The 23,289-nt window shown below is 40.5% G+C and overlaps 1 protein-coding gene across 3 annotated transcripts in view; it reads right to left on the reverse strand.

Moving 5' to 3' along the window:
• Positions 1 to 22,509, reverse strand: part of LOC129821382 (histone deacetylase 4-like) — a 268,758-nt gene extending 246,249 nt beyond the window's left edge. For 2 of the 3 annotated variants that reach the window (XM_055879008.1, XM_055879006.1), the window contains exon 1: positions 22,310 to 22,508. The gene's annotated coding sequence lies outside the window, so the exon portion shown is untranslated. Of the gene's footprint in view, positions 1 to 22,309 lie in introns of all 3 variants that reach the window. The other variant, XM_055879007.1, reaches the window with a different exon arrangement.
• Positions 22,510 to 23,289: the final 780 nt, after the last annotated feature.

Consider the following 23,289-nt stretch of genomic DNA (forward strand, 5'->3'; position numbering starts at 1 on the left):
GTGCATTGTTTCCCACGATTCGTTCATTTTGGTATAGCCTGTCCTCATATCTGATTATCAGCCGTTGTCAAACAAAAGGAGCGCAGATGCAATAATTGAATTATAACCAACGTTGACAGACAAGCTGTCTTCATCAGGGTATAATGACACCCACTTCCCTTGAAAAACAGTTTGCCCTACATCCAATTCTGTCGAACCTAAAGAATTTGCAAAAAACAAACCGATTTCGACAGAAATAAGGCTGAGAAACAAAGAAATTTCAAGGAGAGGGGGGTACAAAAATGGTCAGATTAATACTGCCATTGAGAAAATCCAAAACAAATCGAGACATGATCTCTTTCAAGGACAGCCTCGCAAAAAGAAGCATTTTTGCATCCTCACTTCCCCGTGCTCTGAACCGATTAAGGGAATCGTTCAAACATTGGCACATTCTAAGATCCATTCTAAGATCCGATGACAGTATCGGAAATGTGTTTTCGGACCCTCCCTTGGTCTTATTCTCGATGGGGCAGAAATCTCAGAGATCAATTGGTAAACTCTGATCTACCACCCCAAAATACCCCTGCACAACATCTATTTGCGCCTCTACCGGATGGAAACTACAAGTGTGCTTCTAGAAGGTTCTCCCATCTCCACAGAGGAACTCTGGAGCTCTGTCAGAGTGACCATTGGGTTCTTGGTCACCTCCCTGACCAAGGTCCTTCTCCCCCGATTGCTCAGTTCAGCCGGGCGGCCAGCTCTAGGAAGTCTTAGTGGTTCCAAGCTTCTTACATTTAAGAAGGATGGAGGCTACTGTGTTCTTGGGGACCTTTGATGCTGCAGACATTTTTTGGTACCCTTCCCCACATCTGTGCCTCGACACAATCCTGTCTCGGAGCTCAACGGACAATTCCTTCAACCTCATGGCTTATGGCTTGGTTTTTGCTCTGATATGCACTGCCAACTGTGGGACCTTATATATATATATATATATATATATATACAGGTGTGTGCATTTCCAAATCATGTCCAAACAATTGAATTTACCACAAGTGGAGTCCAATAAAGTTGTAGAAACATCTCAAGGATGATCAATGGAAACAGAACGCACCTGAGCTCAATTTTGAGTCTCATAGCAAAGGGTCACAATACTTATGAAAATCATGTATTTCCGTTTTTTATTTTTTTATAAATGCGCAAACATAAAAAATAAAAAATCATTGTCAATCATTGGGGTATTATGTGTAGATTGAGGGAAAAAATATGTTTAATCCATTGTGGAATAAGGCTGTAATGTAACAAAATGTGGAAAAAGTCAAGGGGTCTTGTATAATTTTCGAATGCACTGTAGGTCTGAAAAAACACTTCCCTTCCTCAATAACGTGCATCGAATTCTACTAGATGAAAAGCCGAAATGAGTATGACATCCTGGCATTTAAAGCATACTACATTTTCAAAATGTCACATACTAGAAAACGTTCTATTTTCGCATTCCCAATCAGCCTACTATTTAGAACGCAAGTTCGGGTTTTTTGGACACAGCCACTGTCTCAATCTACCCCCTGGACTCAAAACTGTCAAACAAGACATCATTTAGTTGTCATCACTCATTATTTACACAGAACACATCACTTCTACTTTTTCTGGCATGGCACATCGTTTTTTCCATCTCATCCGTAAAATTCTTCCAAGCAAGCTATTGTCCAATTGATTGATGATCATGTTATAAGTCAAATACTTGCTCTTTAGTCAACCTATTGAAGTCATTGCCCAATGGTAAATCTACAGGTAATGATCTTATGGACAATATTTTGCTTTGCTATGCTGCTCCCCCAATTGCAGCTCCACTGAAACTCATATTTAATTGGTCATTGGAAAAGGGTCATTCTCGAGGTACGCCACTTAGTTATCATGTTTATATTACATTTTACAAACCAAACATTGAAGTACCGCTATGTAAGGTAAAGTAAAAATCCAAACCGGTCCGTGCATCAATACCGGTATATGGTCAAATATAGTTTACCGCCCAGCCCTAGCCTATACTAGAGAAATGTGAAGTTTACTAATATGGGAGATTGTTAATGGGACAACCGATGGCTACAAGTTTAAAGGATAAAAAAACGGATCCTTTATTCAATTCAGGCAATTTATCACAATAGATATTTTTGCCCATATCGCCCAGCTCTAGTATAGTCATATCTAACTGACAGGAAACAGTCCACCTATTTAAATGGGTATTTTTCCTCCCCTCGTGCTCGAGTAAAATTGCACAGGGCAGCTGCCTTGAGCCACTTCTTTATTTAATATATACCAATTACTTTCCTTATGGCCTGTCTGGAACTCAAGCTACTATATTTGCAAATAATACTACAACGTATACAGCAAGACAATCTGTTCAACAGGTACAGGAAGTTCTACAAGTGGATTTGGGAAATATCAGGGAGTGGGTCTGTTGGAACAAACTTGTTTTGGATGCTAAGAAAACCAAAGTTATGTTGGTCTGTTTTTATCAGGGAAAAGGTAGACGAAACATGGGATGTGATTAAACACGAGGCAAGAGCCAATTGAGGACGTGTCAGAAACTAAACTACTAGGGCTGCAGCTCTACAACTACTTATCACGCTCAGCTCAAATAACTAATCCATGCATGAAAAGAATTAGGATTGTGTGCATGGTCAGAAGGATAGCTAAGTATCTTCCGTGAAATATTCTTAGGCAAACAACCCCAGCATTAATTGGGAGTCAGGAGAACTACAGTTGTGTGGTGTGGGGAAATGCATCAGCATGTGAGATTGGGTGGATGCAGATTGCACAGAATGAAGCAGCAAAGATTGTTCTCAGGTGGACATGTGATTCTTCTGTTGTAGTCATGCACAACGTTCTTGGGTGGCCAGCAATCGACAACATAATGAAAAAGAACATGCTCACTTTGTTTCACCAAGTACACCATTTAAAACAGCCAGTTGTTAAGCGACCAACATTCGGTCAATACAAGGAATAGGATCTCCACCGTGTCTTACCCCAGCAGAGAAGACAAATAGGGGGGGAAAAAACATTACGATTCAGAAAATGTAATAGTTTATATGAGAACTTTAGGACCACTTGAAAATAATAGACTGATGTTGTTCATGACTATAGTAGATGACTGAACCAATCTCTATGTTTTCAGATTGCCAAAAAATTGATCATGATCATATTTGAGTTTTTTCTTATTTACTTTTGTATATATATTATGTTTTTACATTTCAATATGTCAGTGTGTATCTGTTGTTTGCAACAGTGTTATTTGTGGAAATGTAATTGTATTGTAAATTGTGTTTTAAAGCTTGTTAACGATTAAAAGAGACCCTAATAAAAATGAAAATAAAACATTGTTTCATCCTCTCTACAATACACAACTGCGCAACACAACAGTCTTGGGCTGCCCTCCAATTCTCTATACTCCCCCCCCCCCCGAAGTGTGCACTCGTTCACTCCCGTTTATGGATTTACAAGGAATGGACAGGTGTGAGCAATATGGTTAAAGTAACTGTCCAGTGAAAATATTTTAGAAGTTAATATTCTGTTAACTCATACCCAAATATTGTTGACTCATCCTATACTCAGATGTGGCCAAAGCAGAACTTGGAGGGGGAAAAAATACACTTCAAAAAACCCACCTCAAACTTGCATCTCAAACAGACCGTTTCAAAAAGGCTTGCCATTTCCTCATAGAGGAGGAGCTGGCCAATTAGAGGGCTACTCGCACTAATATTTTGAATGACCGGTACACACCCACACCATTCTGTTGTTGGGTCACGCACACACTATTCCAACACTGAAACCCTGCTTTTTAACATACTTAATTACAATTTTTTGGAAGGAAAACTATTTCACTCATATTGTAATTAATTCTAGGTCATATTTCATATCACTCTGGAAACACTGAACACTTACTTTAAGCCCATGCTTACACCAATCCAACTCTTTGAAATCAATGAGGGAGAGTTAACAAGTGCACACTTGGCTTAGAAGGGTAGAGCTTTGGACTGCAGCCCTGGAACATCTGCCATTCCGTTTCCTCAATACAAAAGGGTTCAAAGGTCAAGCAATTTTCTGTGGCAAAAGACTTCGGTATGGTGTGCACAACTCCATTTAATACCACTCAGGAGGAACGGGTCATGTTGAGCATTTGTGAATAGACTAGGCTTCTTGACAAACAAGGTCATAATTGCACTGTAAAAAGACAATTTGTTCTTAATGACTAACCTGGTTAAAGCAGGTTAAACAAAATGTGACACTCCAGTGTGTCATGGCAGATCATATCAAAAGACATTAATTGAGTGAACTAATAATGATCAATGCAAGTCTCTCTAAACATTCCCTTCTTAATGTTTCCAGTTGTATGTCTTTTTGACTGACATTGGATAAGAAAAACTGAAAATGAACACTATACCGGTCTAAAAATGTCTCATGTCACTTGACAGAAATATGGCTTTCGCAGCACAGGGGTTCATTTCCCCAGCGCTCCAAGTGGCACCAAAAGTAATCATGTCTGCATAAAAATAACATGTGCTGGAGATTGCGAGCGGTAAACAACAATTAGGGGTGTGCGCCACGCCAAATTAATCATTGAAATGCACTTCTGGTGTTCGACAGCTGCTGCCTGCCTCTTGGGCCTAATTGACTATGAATAATTCACTCAGGGACCACGATTAACGGTAGTCTACATGCCTGCACGTGTTTATCGAAAAAATGATGCTATAGCAGATTGACACGTTACTGTGTTTTCGTTGTTGAAGTTTTTCCTACTTCTATTGACAAATGACACAACGGCCACTGCAGATCCAGAGACGCTGACTGACAAAGGCAGGCTATGTGACGGCTCCTGAATGGTTTTGTTAAGGCAAGGGTTGGGTTGAGGTGTTGTAAAGGATCTCGGGGAGGGTTTAGTGCCCCTTGCAAAATTAATTGCCGTTTCGCTATCATAAGTCAGGTCTAAACAGGCTCGTTTAAAATTGAGAGCACCAGTGCACCTACAATTTTTTTTGTTGTTGTTATGATTAAGCTGCTTGTTTCTAGCCCAAACAGTTAAAAACGTATAACCTGGGAGGCTCTGAGGTAACGGAACACGCGAGAAGAAATGTGACCAATTCAGCAGAGCAGCGGACAAATCACATAGGTAGGCTACTGTGTTGTTGCTGAAATGTACAGCACTAACCAAGGTGCTGATTCATTCAAAGCATTTTAGACATCACATACTGAACACCTATACACATATTAGAATATATGCATAGAGCACAAGCCTGGGGGAAAGAAAAAAAATAACACAGCCTACCACATATTATGCACAGCAGAAAAATGTTAAAAAAGCCCATAGATTGAAGATGTCTTTGGTACATAATTGCTTTACAGCAAAATGAAACAAACTCTAGTAATAGCATTTGAGTGTGGACTGTATTATTATGCATACTATATGGGAAGGGCATAGCCAGAAATTCGTTGGTGGTTGGGCCTGCAAAAAATGGGGACGGCCCAACACGAGTGTAAGGGGGTTGGTGGTGAGGAGTATTTTTTTTAAATATAATAATGTATTTGATTTTGCTCAATCTGATTGGGTGTGCCTGGCAGAAACTGGCTCCCCAGTGGATGGGCCTGTGTCTGTGTCCTCCCAGACCCACGCCCCTGCTGTATGGACTGGTTGGCTTATGCTAGGCTCTAAACCTTCTATCCATGAGGATGGTCTGCTAGAGAACACTGTAGCGATGATGTTGGTTCATTGATTGTAATTAGAGTAGTTGATTTTGAATAGTAATAGGGCCTGTTTTCTATTGCGGACACATTACCTTACAGAATATCTCACCACCACCACCATATAAGCCAGCAGTGAGGTAGGCTAACCAAACAACATGCCATCAATTCAACCACAAATAATGTCTCATCTAAGCATAGTTGTCCTACAATTATATAAGAGAACATTTTTACTAATGGGCATATTAAATAACTAAATACATTTGTAGTGAAATGCTGGACAGATGGAAAGATGGTTAAAGGCTCATGCCTCTAGGAGCAGAGATGGGCTACAGGCGCACGATTTTCTCTCTCACCACAGCAACGGCCACTGAAAACATAGGTTACAATGCGCAAACCATAAGCCCGGGAACAGTCAGGCAAATAAATTGTGTTTTCAAAGTATCTTTTTTGGGAGGCAGAGGAATCAAGGAGTCAACCTGATTTAACTTTTACCATTTTATTTTAAAAAATGAATTGCAAACAATGATTATTTTTGTTCATGCCATGAGAAGTACCGGATCCTGCATGGTAAATAGATTCCGGAATGCCAAGGTAGCAGCCACTCACATTAAGCCACTTACATCACAGATAAAAAAGATAAAACAGTACAACATAACATTATTATACCACTACATATCTACAATACAAAATGTATAATATACAACAGTATTACACTGTATGTGTGTATAGAGTGTGTGTGTGTGTGTGTGTGTGTGTGTGTGTGTGTGTGTGTGTGTGTGTGTGTGTGTGTGTGTGTGTGTGTGTGTGTGTGTGTGTGTGTGTGTGTGTGTGTGTGTGTGTGTGTGTGTGTGTGTGTGTGTGTGTGTGTCTGTTCCTGTGAGTGTGTGTGCGTGTGTGTCTCTTCACAGTCCCCACTGTTCCATAAGGTGTAAGTCGACAAGAACCAAACATGAGCACTAATGATTTCTAGTCAAACAGATGGAAAGGGGGTCTTAGAAAACATCTAGCAGAAAAAGTCAAAAGAAAAGGCTATTAAAAATACACCAAAACACAATAATGTTTAAGTAAAGACCCCTGCCAACTAATATCAACATTTATATTTAGTTGTGCCGAAATTATTTTCCTTCTGTAAGTTTAAGAAATATTGCCTAGTGTCTTATTATTCTGCTACCAAAAACACACATATATTTAAGATAATTTCTAATTTCTCTCCCTCATGAGGGAGGATAATGAAAATTCACAGAAGTAACAAGTAAAGTTTAATCTGGTCTTTAAAAAAAATCATCCATAGCCTGCAGTCAAATAGCGAATGGAGGTTATGTGCAGATACTTTTTTTTTTTTTTTTAATATGCCAGTTAGGCTACATCATTTGTAAAGTGGATTAATGTGCTTAATTTTAAAGAATTGAGCAATAAATATAGCAGCACGAGAAAGCTGGGATCCGCTTTTATTAAATAGTGTCAATGACTAGGCTTACTGTGCAATGACGACTGTGCAATGACTAGGCTTATAAGAACACGTTTCACTAGGCTTTGTCGGCCAGGGTTTCCCAAACTCAGTCCTGAGGCCCCCCTGGGTCCCAGGACCAAGTTTGGGAAACACTGCTTTAGGCTTCGGGTTCTCCAACCATGTTCCAGGGGTCTTGGGACTTTAGGCTACGTTTGGAGTTATTTGGCAACTTCAGTTGTGATGCAAACCTTAGAAAAACATTTAGCTTAGCCCATATGCCTATATGATGACTATGATTTGAAAAAGTTGCAGAAAATATGCATGCGCTGTGCATCATCACCAAATTCTCTAAAACAATGTTGGAGGTGGCTTATGGTAGAGAAATAACATTAAATTATCTGGCAACAGCTCTCGTGGACCTTCTTGCAGTCAGCACGCCAATTGCACGCTCCCTCAAAACTTCAGACATTGTGGTGTCTGACAAAACTGCACATGTTAGAGTGGTCTTATATTATCCCCAGCACAAGGTGCACCTGTGTAATGATCATACCATTTAATCAGCTTCTTGATATGCCACACCTGTCAGGTGGATGGATTTTATTAGCAATGGAGAAATGCTCACTAAGAGGGATGTAAACAAATTTGTGCACAAAATTTGAGCGAAATAAGCCTTTTGTGCGTATGGAAAATGCCTGAGATTTTATTTCAGGTCATGAAACATAGGACCAACTCTTTACGTTTATATTTTTAATTTATATGGTCTCTCCCACTCTCTGCTCTGATAGACGTGAGCCTGCAACTCTCTTCTCTCTAGCTTTGCACTTCACATTTATTTCCTTAAAAAATCATAGGCGCGTAGAGTGTTCTGGAGGAGCTGCAACACCCCTGATAAATTGAAATACATTTGCCAAAGTTATATAATTATTGCTGTCTGTACAGAAAGAAATGAAATAATTCAGAATAGCCTACCACACCATGAGAAGGCCTATAATATAGCCGCAGAGGATCAATAGCTTCTTTTAAAAGATTGCCTAGCTGTGGGTTGTGTGTAGCCCAATAAGAGTGCACATCCTACAGTAGGGAATGCACGGCAAATCTGTCAGTGAACAGTTTGCAGACAAAACAGGGCTTTCGCAAAATTTCAAATACAACTGCAAAAAAACACAAGTTGGAAAGCAAATGGCTCCTGCTGAAAAGAGAAGATTAATCCGTATTCTGCTTTACAAAGTAAAATATTGTTTTATAAAGTAAAACAAGAGTGCATTGGCCATCACCAGCGAGTGAGCTGCGCATTAATGAGTGAGTCAGTGAAACTGGAATGCATTTTTAGGACTACAATTTCCTCCTCATGTTGCAGCCTACAATATGGATTCAAGACAAGGTCGTTTTTTTTAATTGATCTCAGATTCTCCGTTTTCAGTGTCAAAGTGGCATATCATTGCGATAATTTGTGCAATATTGAAAAAGATTCTGCCAGTCTGAGCTACATCCACAGGTACACCTCCAATTGACTCAAATGATGTCAATTAGCCAATCAGAAGCTTCTCAAGCCATGACATAATTTTCTGGAATTTTCCAAGCTGTTTAAAGGCACAGTCAACTTAGTGTAAGTAAACTTCTGACCCACTGGAATTGTGATACAGTGAATTATAAGTGAAATAATCTGTCTGTAAACAATTGTTGGAAAAATGACTTGTCATGCACAAAGTAGATGTCCTAACCGACTTGCCAAAACTATAGTGTGTTAACAAGAAATGTGAGGAGTGGTTGAAAAACGAGTTTTAATGACACCAACCAAAGTGTATGTAAACTTCCGACTTCAACTGTATATTGTTATATATTTATACATCCACCCACAGTATCAGTCAAAAGTTTGTACACACCTACTCATTCAAGGATTTTTATATATCGGATAATAGATAACAATAACACATCAGTTATGTGTTGAGAGGCCCCAGGTGTTGGCTTCTCAACTTCCTCTGGCTCCTTGATCTCATTCTCTTCATCCTCGTCTTCTCCGAGTAGCTCAGCCTCAACGGCATCTTACTCTAAGAAGGACATACCTTCTTGGTCCTTCACATCCTGCAGGCCTTCCGCACATCTGCCATCAGTGTCCTCCTCCTCATGGACATGGATTGCATCATTCCCTGGTACTGGTCTCCTCTGTCCATTTCTAAAGCTCAAACATGAAGAAAAACAATTCAATTAACATTTCAAATGTAAATTAATGACAACCCTTCCAAAGAATAGCCTACGATTAACAAAAAATTATATTCAGAATAGACTTCTGTACATAAAAAAAGGGAATCATCTATGAAAGTGGATAGCGTATCCACAAGTTATCAATTTCAAGGTGACAAAGTTAACTTTTTGGACAATAAAAGGTTTCACTATAACATTTGAGAAAACATGTCATTAAATTGCATAACTGAAATATTATGATCATGTATGCCTGTAAGTAGCAAAATCACAAACCAGCTAGATCAGGAACATTTAGTTACCAAGTTGACCACCACAAAGTCATTATTTATAAGCTATTATCATAAGGATTTGGCTATAACCTTACATTCATTCTTGCAATCAACAGCCAGAACGCTTAATATTTTATAGGAATCTTATCACAGATAAACAGACACCTAATGAGATATAGCCATGTAGTCATCAGGGGATGGCTACATGGCTATGGGGATATGACTAGCTAGTAAAATATAGCTATCCAATCCTTCACAGCACCCCTCTCTTTTGGCTGGTTAGCTATGGACAACATAATCACTAGCCAGTTGTTTTTAGCTCTAATACCAACAAATGCATTTTATTTTGTACAGTTATCAAAGAAAACATTATCAAAAAAGACAAGACAAGACTTAATCAAGTAGGCTACTTGCTCCGTCTTGGGTGACTGACTTGACCAACACTGGCTAACAGCATAGTTAAATAGGTAGCTAGCTAGCAATCTAGCTATATGGCTAACATTATGAGATTTTTTTTAAATCTCTGATTCACTTCATAAAGATTTCATGTACTTTAAAAAAAATCGACGTCATTGATGAGATAATATGAATGTTGACCTCTGATAGAAATTGTCAACTCACTTTCAAGTTGATTCTGCTTTTCAAGTCTACTTGACTTGGTAGCTAGTTAGCTCACACCAAGCTTCAAAAGTTCTTATCTAATCAAATCGGTGAAATTACTCAATTGTCAATATTATCATTACCAACATAAAAACGAATTATGTACAGTTTCTTACCTGGATATTGTTGTCCAAATCTGAATGTTGGCGCTGACAAAGTTGGTCATAACCTAGCTGGGGCAGCAGGGTCAAATTAAACATTATTTTCATGTTGAGTTTTTCCATTCGAGAGAAAGCCTGAACCAATCATATACCATTAATCACTGTAACCCACCAAAAGAGGGGTTTTATGAAAAAAATGGTGAGATATTGATGTGACAATGTTGTCTTGAATTGGTCTTGACTCGGACTCGATTTGCTCCGGTCTTGCTTCAGGTGGTCTCAAACAGAACACTGCAAAGTAGCGATCATGGAGAAACATGTTGATCTACGGACTGATTTCTGTCATTATTGGTTAAGTTTGGTTATCGGTTAAGTTGGTTAAGCGGCTGGTCAGGCACTGACGACCGACATGGTTGCACATATTTTTGCAGTAGGTAGCCACTGCTTTGTTTTTATTTTCTTGCAATTGCTAATTGCTAAGCCACTGGCACAATGTGTGTAGTTAATAATGTAGCTAGCTACTCTGCCTATTTCATACAAAGTCCTAAGAGAGCAGAGCGATATCATGAATTAGGAACAGTAAACAGGTTTCCATACGTGGAATAAAAATAAAAAACAGCCTAGGAACAGTGGGTTAACTGCCTTGTTCCGGGGCAGAACGACAGATTTTTACCTTGTCAGCTCAGGGATTCGATCTTGCAACCTTGCGGTTACTGGCCCAACGCTCTAGCCAATAGGCCACCGGCCACCCCTATAGTACAGTAAAGTATCGTAGCATATACAGTGCCTTCGGAAAGTATTTAGCCCTTTGACTTTTTCCACATTGTTACGTTACAGCCTTATTCTAAGTGGATTAAAAATATATCTAATCCTCAGCAATCTACACACACTACCCCATAATGGCAAAGTGAAAACCGGTTTTTAGCATTTTTTGCACAATATTGATATGATAACCATAATATCGAAGTAAACTTGGAGTCACGCGATGACATTGTGTGGTCCTCCTACTACTATTCGAGAAAGCATGCAGTTTATAGGCTACAGAATAAATAAATTATGATGAACTTCACAGGGTGGTGAAAATGCACAGTGATGAACTTGATGCTAATTTCCTATTAATATCGAGGGTCTTATTCTGGTGACATGATGATCGATGCTTGGCTGCCGTTTGACAAATAAAAATAATCTAGCTCTTTTGTCCATAATAATTTCATCATGTAGGCTATACCCGCACTGTATCTGCGAGCACGAGCTGTTGGCTAGAGCACACGTGCCAAGACCAGAGTGGACATATTCTCTATACAATGCAACATTTTTTTGTGACAAAACCATCAGTAGAGCTGTTAAATGGCTTTCCATCCTATTTTCTTGTATTTTTTATTTGGTACATAGGAATTTAACCGAATGTATGTTTTGCAAATCCGTAACATATCATACAAATTGTAATTCCTAACATATCATACGAAACAGATTGACATCCACAAATGAATACATACCATACGAAACGTAACATATCATACTAAATGGAGGGTCTTGGATTTACGGACAGAATAATCAGAAATACTCTGAGAACATGTAGCCGCAACAAGTCAATTTGATGGATACACATCATTGGCGGGTAAATGCGCATATATCCGTCGCCAATTGGATGGAAACCAAGCTCGTGTTTTCATTTTGAATGGCGGATGCTCAGGAATATTACAATTTTAATATGAGTTCCACTACCTACAAGACTGGTCGGTTGAGGGACGAGCATTACGTAGGAGTGACGCCACCTGTCGAAGGACAATGCCAAGCCTCAGCATTTTTTATTTAACCTTTATTCATACAGGTTTTTCTCAATGAGATAAAAATCAATTTTTCAAGAGGGACCTGGTCCAATAGCAGCAGGGGGAACAAAGTTTCAGACAAAACAACTTACATATACTAACAACATTGAACAAAACTATAGACACACATACAGTACAACAATTACATATTACGTTAAAAAAAACACAAATGTCATGACTAAAAAACAGCTGTCCTAAAGACAATTACACTCTTCTATGATATTTACGTCGATCAAGTGTTTAAACTCCACCAACGTGACTAGATCATCACATTTTAAAATGTTCAGGAGAGAATTCCAGGACCTCGGAGCTGAGTAACTAAAACTATTTCTACCATGACCTGTTCTAATTCTTGGGACTGTTAAAAGCAAATGAGAATGGGACCGTAATGGATATTTATTTACTGACCTGATTAAAGAAAAGAACAGAGATAAAGTGGTATTTTACCCAGTATGGCCTTGTAATCCAAGGTGGCTTAGCAGTTCAGACGTCTTTTTCCGTATTGTCGTGTCGTGTCCTGTATATATATATATTTACACCTTTTCTTCACATATCTTTAATTTATTTTATTATCCAAGAACTCAACTACAAAAGCTTTCCTGCAAAAGCTTTCCTGCAACCCGCTTCTCCAATTACAATAAGTATTACTTACCTCAATCTGAAAATCCATCGTGGAAGATAGCCAGGGGCTAATTCAGAAGCTAGCCTGAAAGCTAACCAGAAGCTACTCCGATAGCTAGCCAGAAGCTAATCTGTAGCTGCCCCGAAATTAGCCGGTTTGCTGGCTAGCGTTGGTGTTTCAGCTGCCCACGTTTTGCGGTCATCAGCTATTCCTTTAGCTCGATAATCTACCGGCACTTTTGTGCAACGCGACTCGGACCGGAGCATTCCGGGACTTTTTTTCTCTCAGTTTCCCCGGATTCCAACCGCAGGCTCTGGACACTTGCAACTTGATTTCGCAGCTAGCTAGCTGCATACCGTGTGACTATTGGCTTACGTCGACCCCGGAGCAAACTCAAATCATGCTGGAGCTAGCCAGCTGAGGAGTTCCATCACCATCCGGACCCGTTTCTTTTGTTGCTGCTGCAGATACGGAACCCCACCGGGCCTTCACGACTGACTGCCGACGTTATCTGCCCGAGGGATTTATCCAACCGGCACCTCCGTCCCGACGTTACCTGAACGCTCATCTGAGGCCCGCTAATCGTTAGCTGTCTTATCGGCTGCTATCTGAACAAAACCCCACTACACGGAACCTACCGACGGAAACGCACGAGGTATCTACAAACAGACCTCCATCCTATGCTGCTACCGATAGCCATATACCCGGCCAGCTGTCTGGATCGCCACGACCCCAACCAACCTCTACTCACTGGACCCTTATTGATCACTCGATTAAGCATGCCTCTCCTTAATGTAAATATGCCTTGTCCATTGCTGTTCTGGTTAGTGTTTATTGGCTTATTTCACTGTAGAGATTCTAGCCCTGCTCTCTATACCATATCCAACCTCTCAGTTCCACCACCCACATATGCGATGACATCACCTGGTTTCAATGATGTTTCTAGAGACAAGATCTCTCTCATCATCACTCAATACCTAGGTTTACCTCCACTGTATTCACATCCTACCATACCTTTGTCTGTACATTATTCCTTTAAACTATTTTATCGCCCCCAGAAACTTCCTTTTACTCTCTGCTCTAGTAGCTCTAGGCGACCAATTCTCATAGCTTTTAGCCGTACCCTTATCGTACTTCTCCTCTGTTCCTCTGGTGATGTAGAGGTGAATCCAGGCCCTGCAGTACCTGGCTCCACTCCTATTCCCCAGGCGCTCTCTTTTGATGACTTCTGTAACCGTAATAGCCTTGGCTTCATGCATGTTAACATTAGAAGCCTCCTCCCTAAGTTTGTTTTGTTCACTGCTTTAGCACACTCTACCAACCCGGATGTTTTAGCCGTGTCTGAATCCTGGCTTAGAAAGACCACCAAAAATTCAGACATTTTTATCCCCAATTACAATATTTTCAGACAAGATAGAACGGCCAAAGGGGGCGGTGTTGCAATCTACTGCAAAGACTGCCTGCAGAGTTCTGTTATACTATCCAGGTCTGTTCCCAAACAATTTGAACTTCTACTTTTAAAAATCCACCTCTCTAAAAACAAGTCTCTCACCATTGCCGCCTGCTATAGACCACCCTCTGCCCCCAGCTGTGCTCTGGACACTATATGTGAACTGATTGCCCCCCATCTATCTTCAGAGCTCGTGCTGCTAGGCGACCTAAATTTGAACATGCTCAACACCCCAGCCACCCTACAATCTAAGCTTGATGCCCTCAATCTCACACAAATTATCAATGAACCTACCAGGTACCACCCCAATTCCGTAAACACGGGTACCCTCATAGATATCATCCTAACAAACTTGCCCTCCAAATACACCTCTGCTGTTTTCAACCAAGATCTCATCGATCACTGCCTCATTGCCTGCATCCGTAATGGGTCAGCGGTCAAACGACCTCCACTCATCACTGTCAAACGCTCCCTGAAACACTTCAGCGAGCAGGCCTTCCTAATCGACCTGGCTGGGGTATCCTGGAAGGATATTGATCTCATCCCGTCAGTAGAGGATGCCTGGTCATTTTTTTTAAATGCCTTCCTCACCATCTTGAATAAGCATGCCCCATTCAAGAAATTTAGAACCAGGAACAGATATAGCCCTTGGTTCTCTCCTGACCTGACTGCCCTTAACCAACAGAAAAACATCCTATGGCGTTCTGCATTAGCATCGAACAGCCCCCGTGATATGCAACTTTTCAGGGAAGCCAGAAACCAATATACACAGGCAGTTAGAACAGCCAAGGCTAGCTTTTTCAAGCAGAAATTTGCTTCCTGCAACACAAATTCAAAAAAGTTCTGGGACACCGTAAAGTCCATGGAGAATAAGAACACCTCCTCCCAGCTTCCAACCGCTCTGAAGACAGGAAACACTGTCACCACCGACAAATCCACTATAATTGAGAATTTCAATAAGCATTTTTCTACGGCTGGCCATGCTTTCCACCTGGCTACCCCTACCCCGGACAACAGCACTGCCCTCCCCTCTGCTACTCGCCCAAGCCTTCCCCATTTCTCTTTCTCCCAAATACAGTCAGCTGATGTTCTTAATGAGCTGCAAAATCTGGACCCTTACAAATCAGCCGGGCTAGATAATCTGGACCCTTTCTTTCTAAAACTATCTGCTGAAATTGTTGCCACCCCTATTACTAGCCTCTTCAACCTCTCTTTCGTGTCGTCTGAGATCCCCAAAGATTGGAAAGCAGCTGCGGTTATCCCCCTCTTCAAAGGGGGACACACCCTTGACCCTAACTGCTACAGACCTATATCTATCCTACCCTGCCTTTCTAAGGTCTTCGAAAGCCAAGTCAACAAACAGATTACCGACCATTTCGAATCACACCACACCTTCTCCGCTATGCAATCTGGTTTCAGAGCTGGTCATGGGTGCACCTCAGCCACGCTCAAGGTCATAAACGATATCGTAACCGCCATCGATAGGAAACAATACTGTGCAGCCGTATTCATTGACCTGGCCAAGGCTTTTGACTCTGTCAATCACCACATCCTCATTGGCAGACTCGACAGCCTTGGTTTCTCTAATGATTGCCTCGCCTGGTTCACCAACTACTTCTCTGATAGAGTTCAGTGTGTCAAATCGGAGGGTCTGTTGTCCGGGCCTCTGGCAGTCTCTATGGGGGTGCCACAGGGTTCAATTCTTGGACCGACTCTCTTCTCTGTTTACATCAATGATGTCGCTCTTGCTGCTGGTGATTCTCTGATCCACCTCTACGCAGACGACACTATTCTGTATACTTCTGGCCCTTCTTTTGACACTGTGTTAACAACCCTCCAGGCGAGCTTCAATGCCATACAACTCTCCTTCCGCGGCCTCCAACTGCTCTTAAATACAAGTAAAACCAAATGCATGCTCTTCAACCGATCGCTGCCTGCTCCTGCCCGCCTGTCCAACATCACTACTTTGGACGGCTCTGACTTAGAATATGTGGACAACTACAAATACCTAGGTGTCTGGTTAGACTGTAAACTCTCCTTCCAGACCCACATCAAACATCTCCAATCCAAAGTCAAATCTAGAATTGGCTTCCTATTCCGCAACAAAGCATCCTTTACTCATGCTGCCAAACATACCATTGTAAAACTGACCATCCTACCAATCCTCGACTTCGGTGATGTCATTTACAAAATAGCCTCCAAAACCCTACTCAATAAATTGGAGTCTATCACAGTGCCATCCGTTTTGTCACCAAAGCCCCATATACTACCCACCACTGCGACCTGTACACTCTCGTTGGCTGGCCCTCGCTTCATACTCGTCGCCAAACCCACTGGTTCCAGGTCATCTACAAGACCCTGCTAGGTAAAGTCCCCCCTTATCTCAGCTCGCTGGTCACCATAGCAGCACCTACCTGTAGCACGCGCTCCAGCAGGTATATCTCTCTAGTCACCCCCAAAACCAATTCTTCCTTTGGACGCCTCTCCTTCCAGTTCTCTGCTGCCAATGACTGGAACGAACTACAAAAATCTCTGAAACTGGAAACACCTATCTCCCCCACTAGCTTTAAGCACCAGCTGTCAGAGCAGCTCATAGATTACTGCACCTGTACATAACCCATCTACAATTTAGCCCAAACAACTACCTCTTTACCTACTGTATTTATTTATTAATTTATTTTGCTCCTTTGCACCCCATTATTTCTGTCTCTACTTTGCACTTTCTTCCAATGCAAACCAACCATTCCAGTGTTTTGTTTTTTTTTTTTTGTTTTTTTTTTTTACTTGCTGTGTTGTACTCACTTCGCCTCCATGGCCTTTTTATATTTTTATTTATTTATACATATATCTGTTTGCCTTCACCTCCCTCATCTCACCTCACTTGCTCACATTGTATATAGACTTATTTTTTTTCACTGTATTATTGACTATATGTTTGTTTTTACTCCATGTGTAACTATGTGTTGTTGTATGTGTCGAACTGCTTTGCTTTATCTTGGCCAGGTCGCAATTGTAAATGAGAACGTGTTCTCAATTTGCCTACCTGGTTAAATAAAGGTTAAATAAATAAAAATAAAAATAAATCAGTGTTTATGCCTACGCAAGGTCAATGACGACCAGCCAACGGCGCTGTAGAGTAAACAATGAAACATTTTTCACAGTTATACGTTTTTGATTGGTAATGAACCTGAGGGCCACATGATATATATCATCACTAAAATCGAAATCCGCCAGTAGTTTACATCATACCAGCTCCTTCCTGGCCTCCAGAGAAAAACAAGCCTTATGCCGGTAATAAAAACCTATCCTCAGCTTGAGCTTCCTTATCAAGTTCTCCACGCTTGTCATCAACCCACACACCTACATATTTGTTCACTTTGACTTGCTCTATAGTATGTCCATCCAATGTAGTAATGACATGATTAGTAACATGGCTAGCATTTGAAAATACCATGCATTCTTTTTAACCCAAATTCAGAACCAGCTTCAAATCATACAGATTCTGTTGTATGATATTAAATGCTCTTTGGGCATTTTCAAAAGCTAAATATAAACTACCTCCACTTGAATAAAGAACAGTATCATCTGGATAAAAATGAACATCCGCTGTTTCAATATGATCCCCAATGTAGTTGATATACAAAATGAACAATAGTGGGACCAAAATAGAACCTTGTGGAACACCTGAGCACAACTATGTGGACTTAGATTTACAACCATCCGCCATTACACATTGGTTGATAAATGACCTATCAAATTGTACACAATCTAGAGCATGACCAGTAATTCCACAACAGTTTAACCTTTGTACCAACACAGCATGGTCCACGGTGTCAAATGTCTTTGACAAATCAATAAAGGCAGACACACAATGTAACTTCTTGTCAAGACCACAGTGGATGTCATTTAAAACCTTCAATGTTGCTGAAACAGTGCTGTGGCCAGACCTAAAACCTGATTGCATTCCATGTAATATGTTGTTTTCTTGGAGGTAGGCCTTCAGCTGCCTACTAACTAAGGACTTCAGTACCTTTTACAGTACAGACAATTTTGATTTGGGTTGATAGTTGTCAAGTAGCGAAGGATCTCCACCTTTCAGGAAAGGCAGTACAAAAGCAGATTTCCATAACTTGGGGATTTCCTTAACGTCAAGCGTGAGGTTAAAAATACATGTTAAAGGGGAGCAATGATGTCTGCAGCTAGGTGTAGGAGGCGGGGGTCTAGATCATCATTTCTTTCAGGGCTTTACGCACTTCTGAAACAGAGAAGGATGAGAAGGAGAACTTGGCGAAGGAGTGAATAGGAGTGTCAGGTAAATTCACTGGGGGCTCATTTATACCTTTGACCTTTTCAAATAAACTGCCTGCATCTATAAAATGCTGATTTAAGGCTTTCAGAATGGAGGTTCTCTCAGTTACAATCTGTGTCTACCAACAATTGTTTGGGAAGCTGTGTATCTTTTTAGCACTCCAAACCTTTCAAGCATTGAATTTTTACTCACCATTGACAAACTTAGCTGAGGCGGTTCACTGTAGTGGGAGCACTGACACCCCGTGTTGTGCCACGGCCACAAAAAGCCTGTCTATTTTCAGCCATACAAAAAGCAGGAAGTGAACACTTTCCCTGCCATCTGCCGAGCCTTCTAAATGACAGCCCTGTCAAACTTGCCCTCTCTCTCGCTCTAGCTCCATTTCACCATCACTCTATTTTCTCTCTGCCCCCCTTCTTTTCTCTTCCCTCCACACCAACTCTATTAACATGTTCTCTGCCCTTCTCGAACTCACATTACCACTCACCCCATCGTTCTCCTTCCTTTTCTTCACATCGCCAGTCTTTGCCGCACTCGAACAAGCAGCAGAATGAGGGCGAACGAGGCAAACTCTGTTTACTCTGCCCGCTGATACGCGTAGGCGTCATGTCACCTTGTCTCCGGGCCATTAATAGACCATTAGCATTCATTAGAGTGACAACATCAACAAACAACCGTTCTAATTGACAACTCTGCCTAATTGCCCATTCTTGGGGACTTTTTTTGAAGCGTCTGGAACAGGCCAAAAGAACAACAGCCCGGGTCTGAGTTCAAAGCAGCTCAATGGGATGCAAAACTGTCTGATAATAGGGCTAAGGGGGCAATGGGTACAGGAGGATGAAGCCAGGACAATTCTCAGAGCCCCCGGCAAAACTCTATAGGCTACCTGAATCTGAGAACCCATCTATAGGCTACCTGAGTCACGTTCAGTAGGGACATGTTTTCGTTCTGGCCCGGTGTTGCTATGGAAAATGCACATCAGATTGTACAATATTTTTTATACTTACTTTTACATCTCTCGTAAAACATACCATACAATACAGCACATGCTTTGAGCAGTCCTAACATAATACAATCAAGCTACCCCAGTATCAAATACTGTCAATGGATGTATCCAATGAGCGTGGACAAAAAACTGATGAAACTTACTACTCCATTCAGTCGCATTCCCGAGATTGAGTCGTCATTAGCGATGTGCGATTTCCTTTTTACTGTCTCATTCATTTGAGTAATTTATTTGACCTGATTTTAATATACACTCCTCTGGCTCAATAAGCCCCAAATGGTGAACGCCATGTGAAAGAGAGGCTCGTAGAATCATGACTCTTCAGAGTTCAGTTGATCATTCACCATTATGGGATCATGCATGCTATGGGCATTACTGACTCAAATGAACTAATTTTATCGAAAGATTAGTTATTTTGACTGAACGAGTCGAAAATATCAGCGTCAGTAAAAAGTTTCGAACATCCCATCACTAGTCGTCATTAAAGATCGGTCCACTGTCAGTGCCAAATTCTTGGAAGGCTGCTCCTTTTTACGATTGATGAACGCCAGTCCTTGGGAACTGGAACATAGAAGGAATATCTATATGCTAGGAGCAAGAGCTTACTTAGATTAGAGTTAGTGTGTTTACAACTCAACTTGAGGTCTCTGGTCCCCCTCTGACCTTCTCATCCAATGGTTTTGAGAAGGTTCAAGTTCAAGTTCAAGTTCAACACATGCTTAAACAAACTCTGGCATGCTCTGACAAGTTAACAAATCACTAACATAACATGATAAAGAAGGAACAGAGCCTATTCCACTTGTATGGGCTAATGACAACTGCTCAATTCCATTTGTATGCCATTTGCAATGCAAATAGCCTGAAAAACAAGTATTGGAATGACGTAAAGTTAATACAATGTTGTTACAGGTTTAAGAGAAACTTAAAAGGGCAATTTAAAAGTTCAAACAACAAAACTGTCACCCTGATACTTTTTTGGTAAACAGCCAAGGGATGTGGCTGGAGGAATGTAATCACTCATAGACAAGGCTTTGGATGCAAGGACTGACCATCCATAGTATCAACATTGTAGTTTTAAGCATCTTGGAGTTTATACAGTGTTTGTTTCCAATTACATTGTTTGCGAACAATGTAGTAAAACAAGCTTATATTTTTATATTCTTCAAGAATAAATGGGTAGATATCATTACTTTATACCTCCAAAAATGTATGTAGCAACTGCTGATTTACCCTTTAAAGTGCAACTGGATGTATTCACCCTTTATTACTCATCTGTAGAACCCTGTCTAGTGTAAATGTCCCAAATCACACTCAAAATAATATTTGGAAATTTGAGGTTCCATTTAATTAAAAAAAACTAAGGCCTGACTGACACCCATTAGTGCCATGACAGAAAACATTAGCTCTAAATACAACAAAGGATTCTGACGTGAAATGATGTGTAAATGTCACAATCCGTAATTGAATTTAAAGCTAAGAAAATGTTATCTACAGTACTGCATGTTATGGAGGAGCCTACCACATATCACACGCCAATTTTGAAACAAATACGACATCCATGCCATGGAAAACTCAAGCAATTATTGAAGTAAACATGTCACTACCTAGCCTAAATAGATGGGAACAGCAGGATGTGTTGAATGCAATGATTTATATAAACCCTGGTTTGCTGATGCTATGTATTGGCCAATGAGAGGCTTTGATGCCACCGCTCACCATATTGGCACTCCTCAGAAAACCAGTCCTCCATGGGAATTAATGGAATTCTACAGTATTTAATGTAAATGTATCAATAACAAAGTTACATGTACTTAAGTATTGTTTTGTTGTAGTGGGAACAGTAACATTAGTACTTTCTAAAAAGTTTACTTTAAGGACTTTTTTATATTTATTTGTATGTTTAGCTCACACAAAATGTTTACAAGTATGCATTGAGGTGTATGTAATATAATAAACGTGGCAAAAACAAATGTAGACATTTATAAATGCATTTCTATAGAATCCAAAATATGTTTTACAATTAATTAAAGGTTAAATCAAATAAACAATGGTGGAAGAGTGCCATAATGGAGGTGCGGTGGCTTCAAAACAGCGATCCCTGTTTTGCATCTAGTATATATATAAATCATTGGTTAAATGTCACCATTGGAAACGTCGTGGGAATTCCAATATAATTAGCAACGCAGCGTTGAAAAATGTTTGCCTTTCGGATATGAGCCGTAAAATAAACGAATTCACACAAACGTCAAGTGCAATAATCTCAATTTACAACATGCATAATCAGCAACAGTAACCCAAGTATCTTATTTCATCAAGTTACAAGGTAGCTCGAGCGACAACAGTATTCGTAGATTCCCATGGGACTAACGTTATGTTGTATCCGATTTGACTATTGGACCACCGAGACTCGCCTCTATTGCTATAATATATCGCCCGTGTATGTAATAATGTAGATACTCGTATCAAATACATTATGACAGTTGGACATGATCTGCTACACATCCACCCACTTTCAAAATATATATATTTACTAGGCGATACTTTAATTGAAAAAGAAAGTCAAAACCATATACCGATAAATAGCCCGCGATAACAACTTCGCCTCCGTCTGAATAGTTGCAATTCTATCAAGTCAAGCAAATGTCTCATCTCGCAACCGCTGTATTAGCTTGTCATATCTGCGTTAAAAGAAAAGCTACCTGAACAAACACCCTCGTGAATGTTGTGATTTCTATCCAGTCTCCGTACGCAGCAGCAGCTCCACTCTATCCAAAGCGTAAGGTTTAGGACCCGTTGGAGAAAGCACCAGTGCGAGAATCATTTCCAGATTTCGCCATACTTGATTTTTGGCAAATAAATCACGTGTTGCGCGCTCCTGAATTTTTAGATGGCGGGGTCACATACTTTTGTTGGGCTGCTTGTTTGAAACTGGAGTAACGTCACGTTTCCACAGAATGCTCATGGTATTTTTAAATGACCTACTAAACTGAGGGGATAGAAAGGAAGCAGTAGGACGTAGCTAATCTGATGGTGCTGTGTTTGTAACATGGCAATTGTAGTAAAACAAACAGCCATATTTCATAAATTGCGTTGTTTACAAGAATATTGATTTGATAAAGACTTTCAGGGTCTGCTCCTACTTGAGAAGCCAACCATCATGAAGTCATGGCATATTTATCAACAATGTGCAAGGGTAACACTTACATTAAGCTGGCCTACTTAAAAATAATTTCTAAAGGGGTTTATAAGTATACTGACCAAAAATCTAAATGCAACATGCAACAATTTCATTGACTTTACTGAGTTACAGTTCATTAGGCCCTATTCAATGGATTTCACATGACTGGGAATAGAGATATGCATCTGTTGGTCAAAGATACCTTTAAAAAAAAAATGGGCCTCACGATGGGCTTTAGGATCTCGTTACGGTATTTTTGTGCATTCAAATTGCCTTTGATAAAATGCAATTGTGTTCGTTGTCTGTAGCTTATGCCTGCCCATACCATAACCCCACCATGGGGCACTCTGTTCACAATGTTGACATCAGCAAACTGCTCACCCACACAACTCCATACACGTGATCTGCGACTGTCAGGTCGGTTGGACGTACTGCCAAACGACGGAGGTGGCTTATGCTAGAGAAATTAACATTAAATTCTCTGGTAACAGCTCTTGTGGA

Source organism: Salvelinus fontinalis, chromosome 23 (genome assembly GCF_029448725.1).
Source record: "Salvelinus fontinalis isolate EN_2023a chromosome 23, ASM2944872v1, whole genome shotgun sequence".
NCBI classification, from domain to species: Eukaryota; Metazoa; Chordata; class Actinopteri; order Salmoniformes; family Salmonidae; genus Salvelinus; species Salvelinus fontinalis.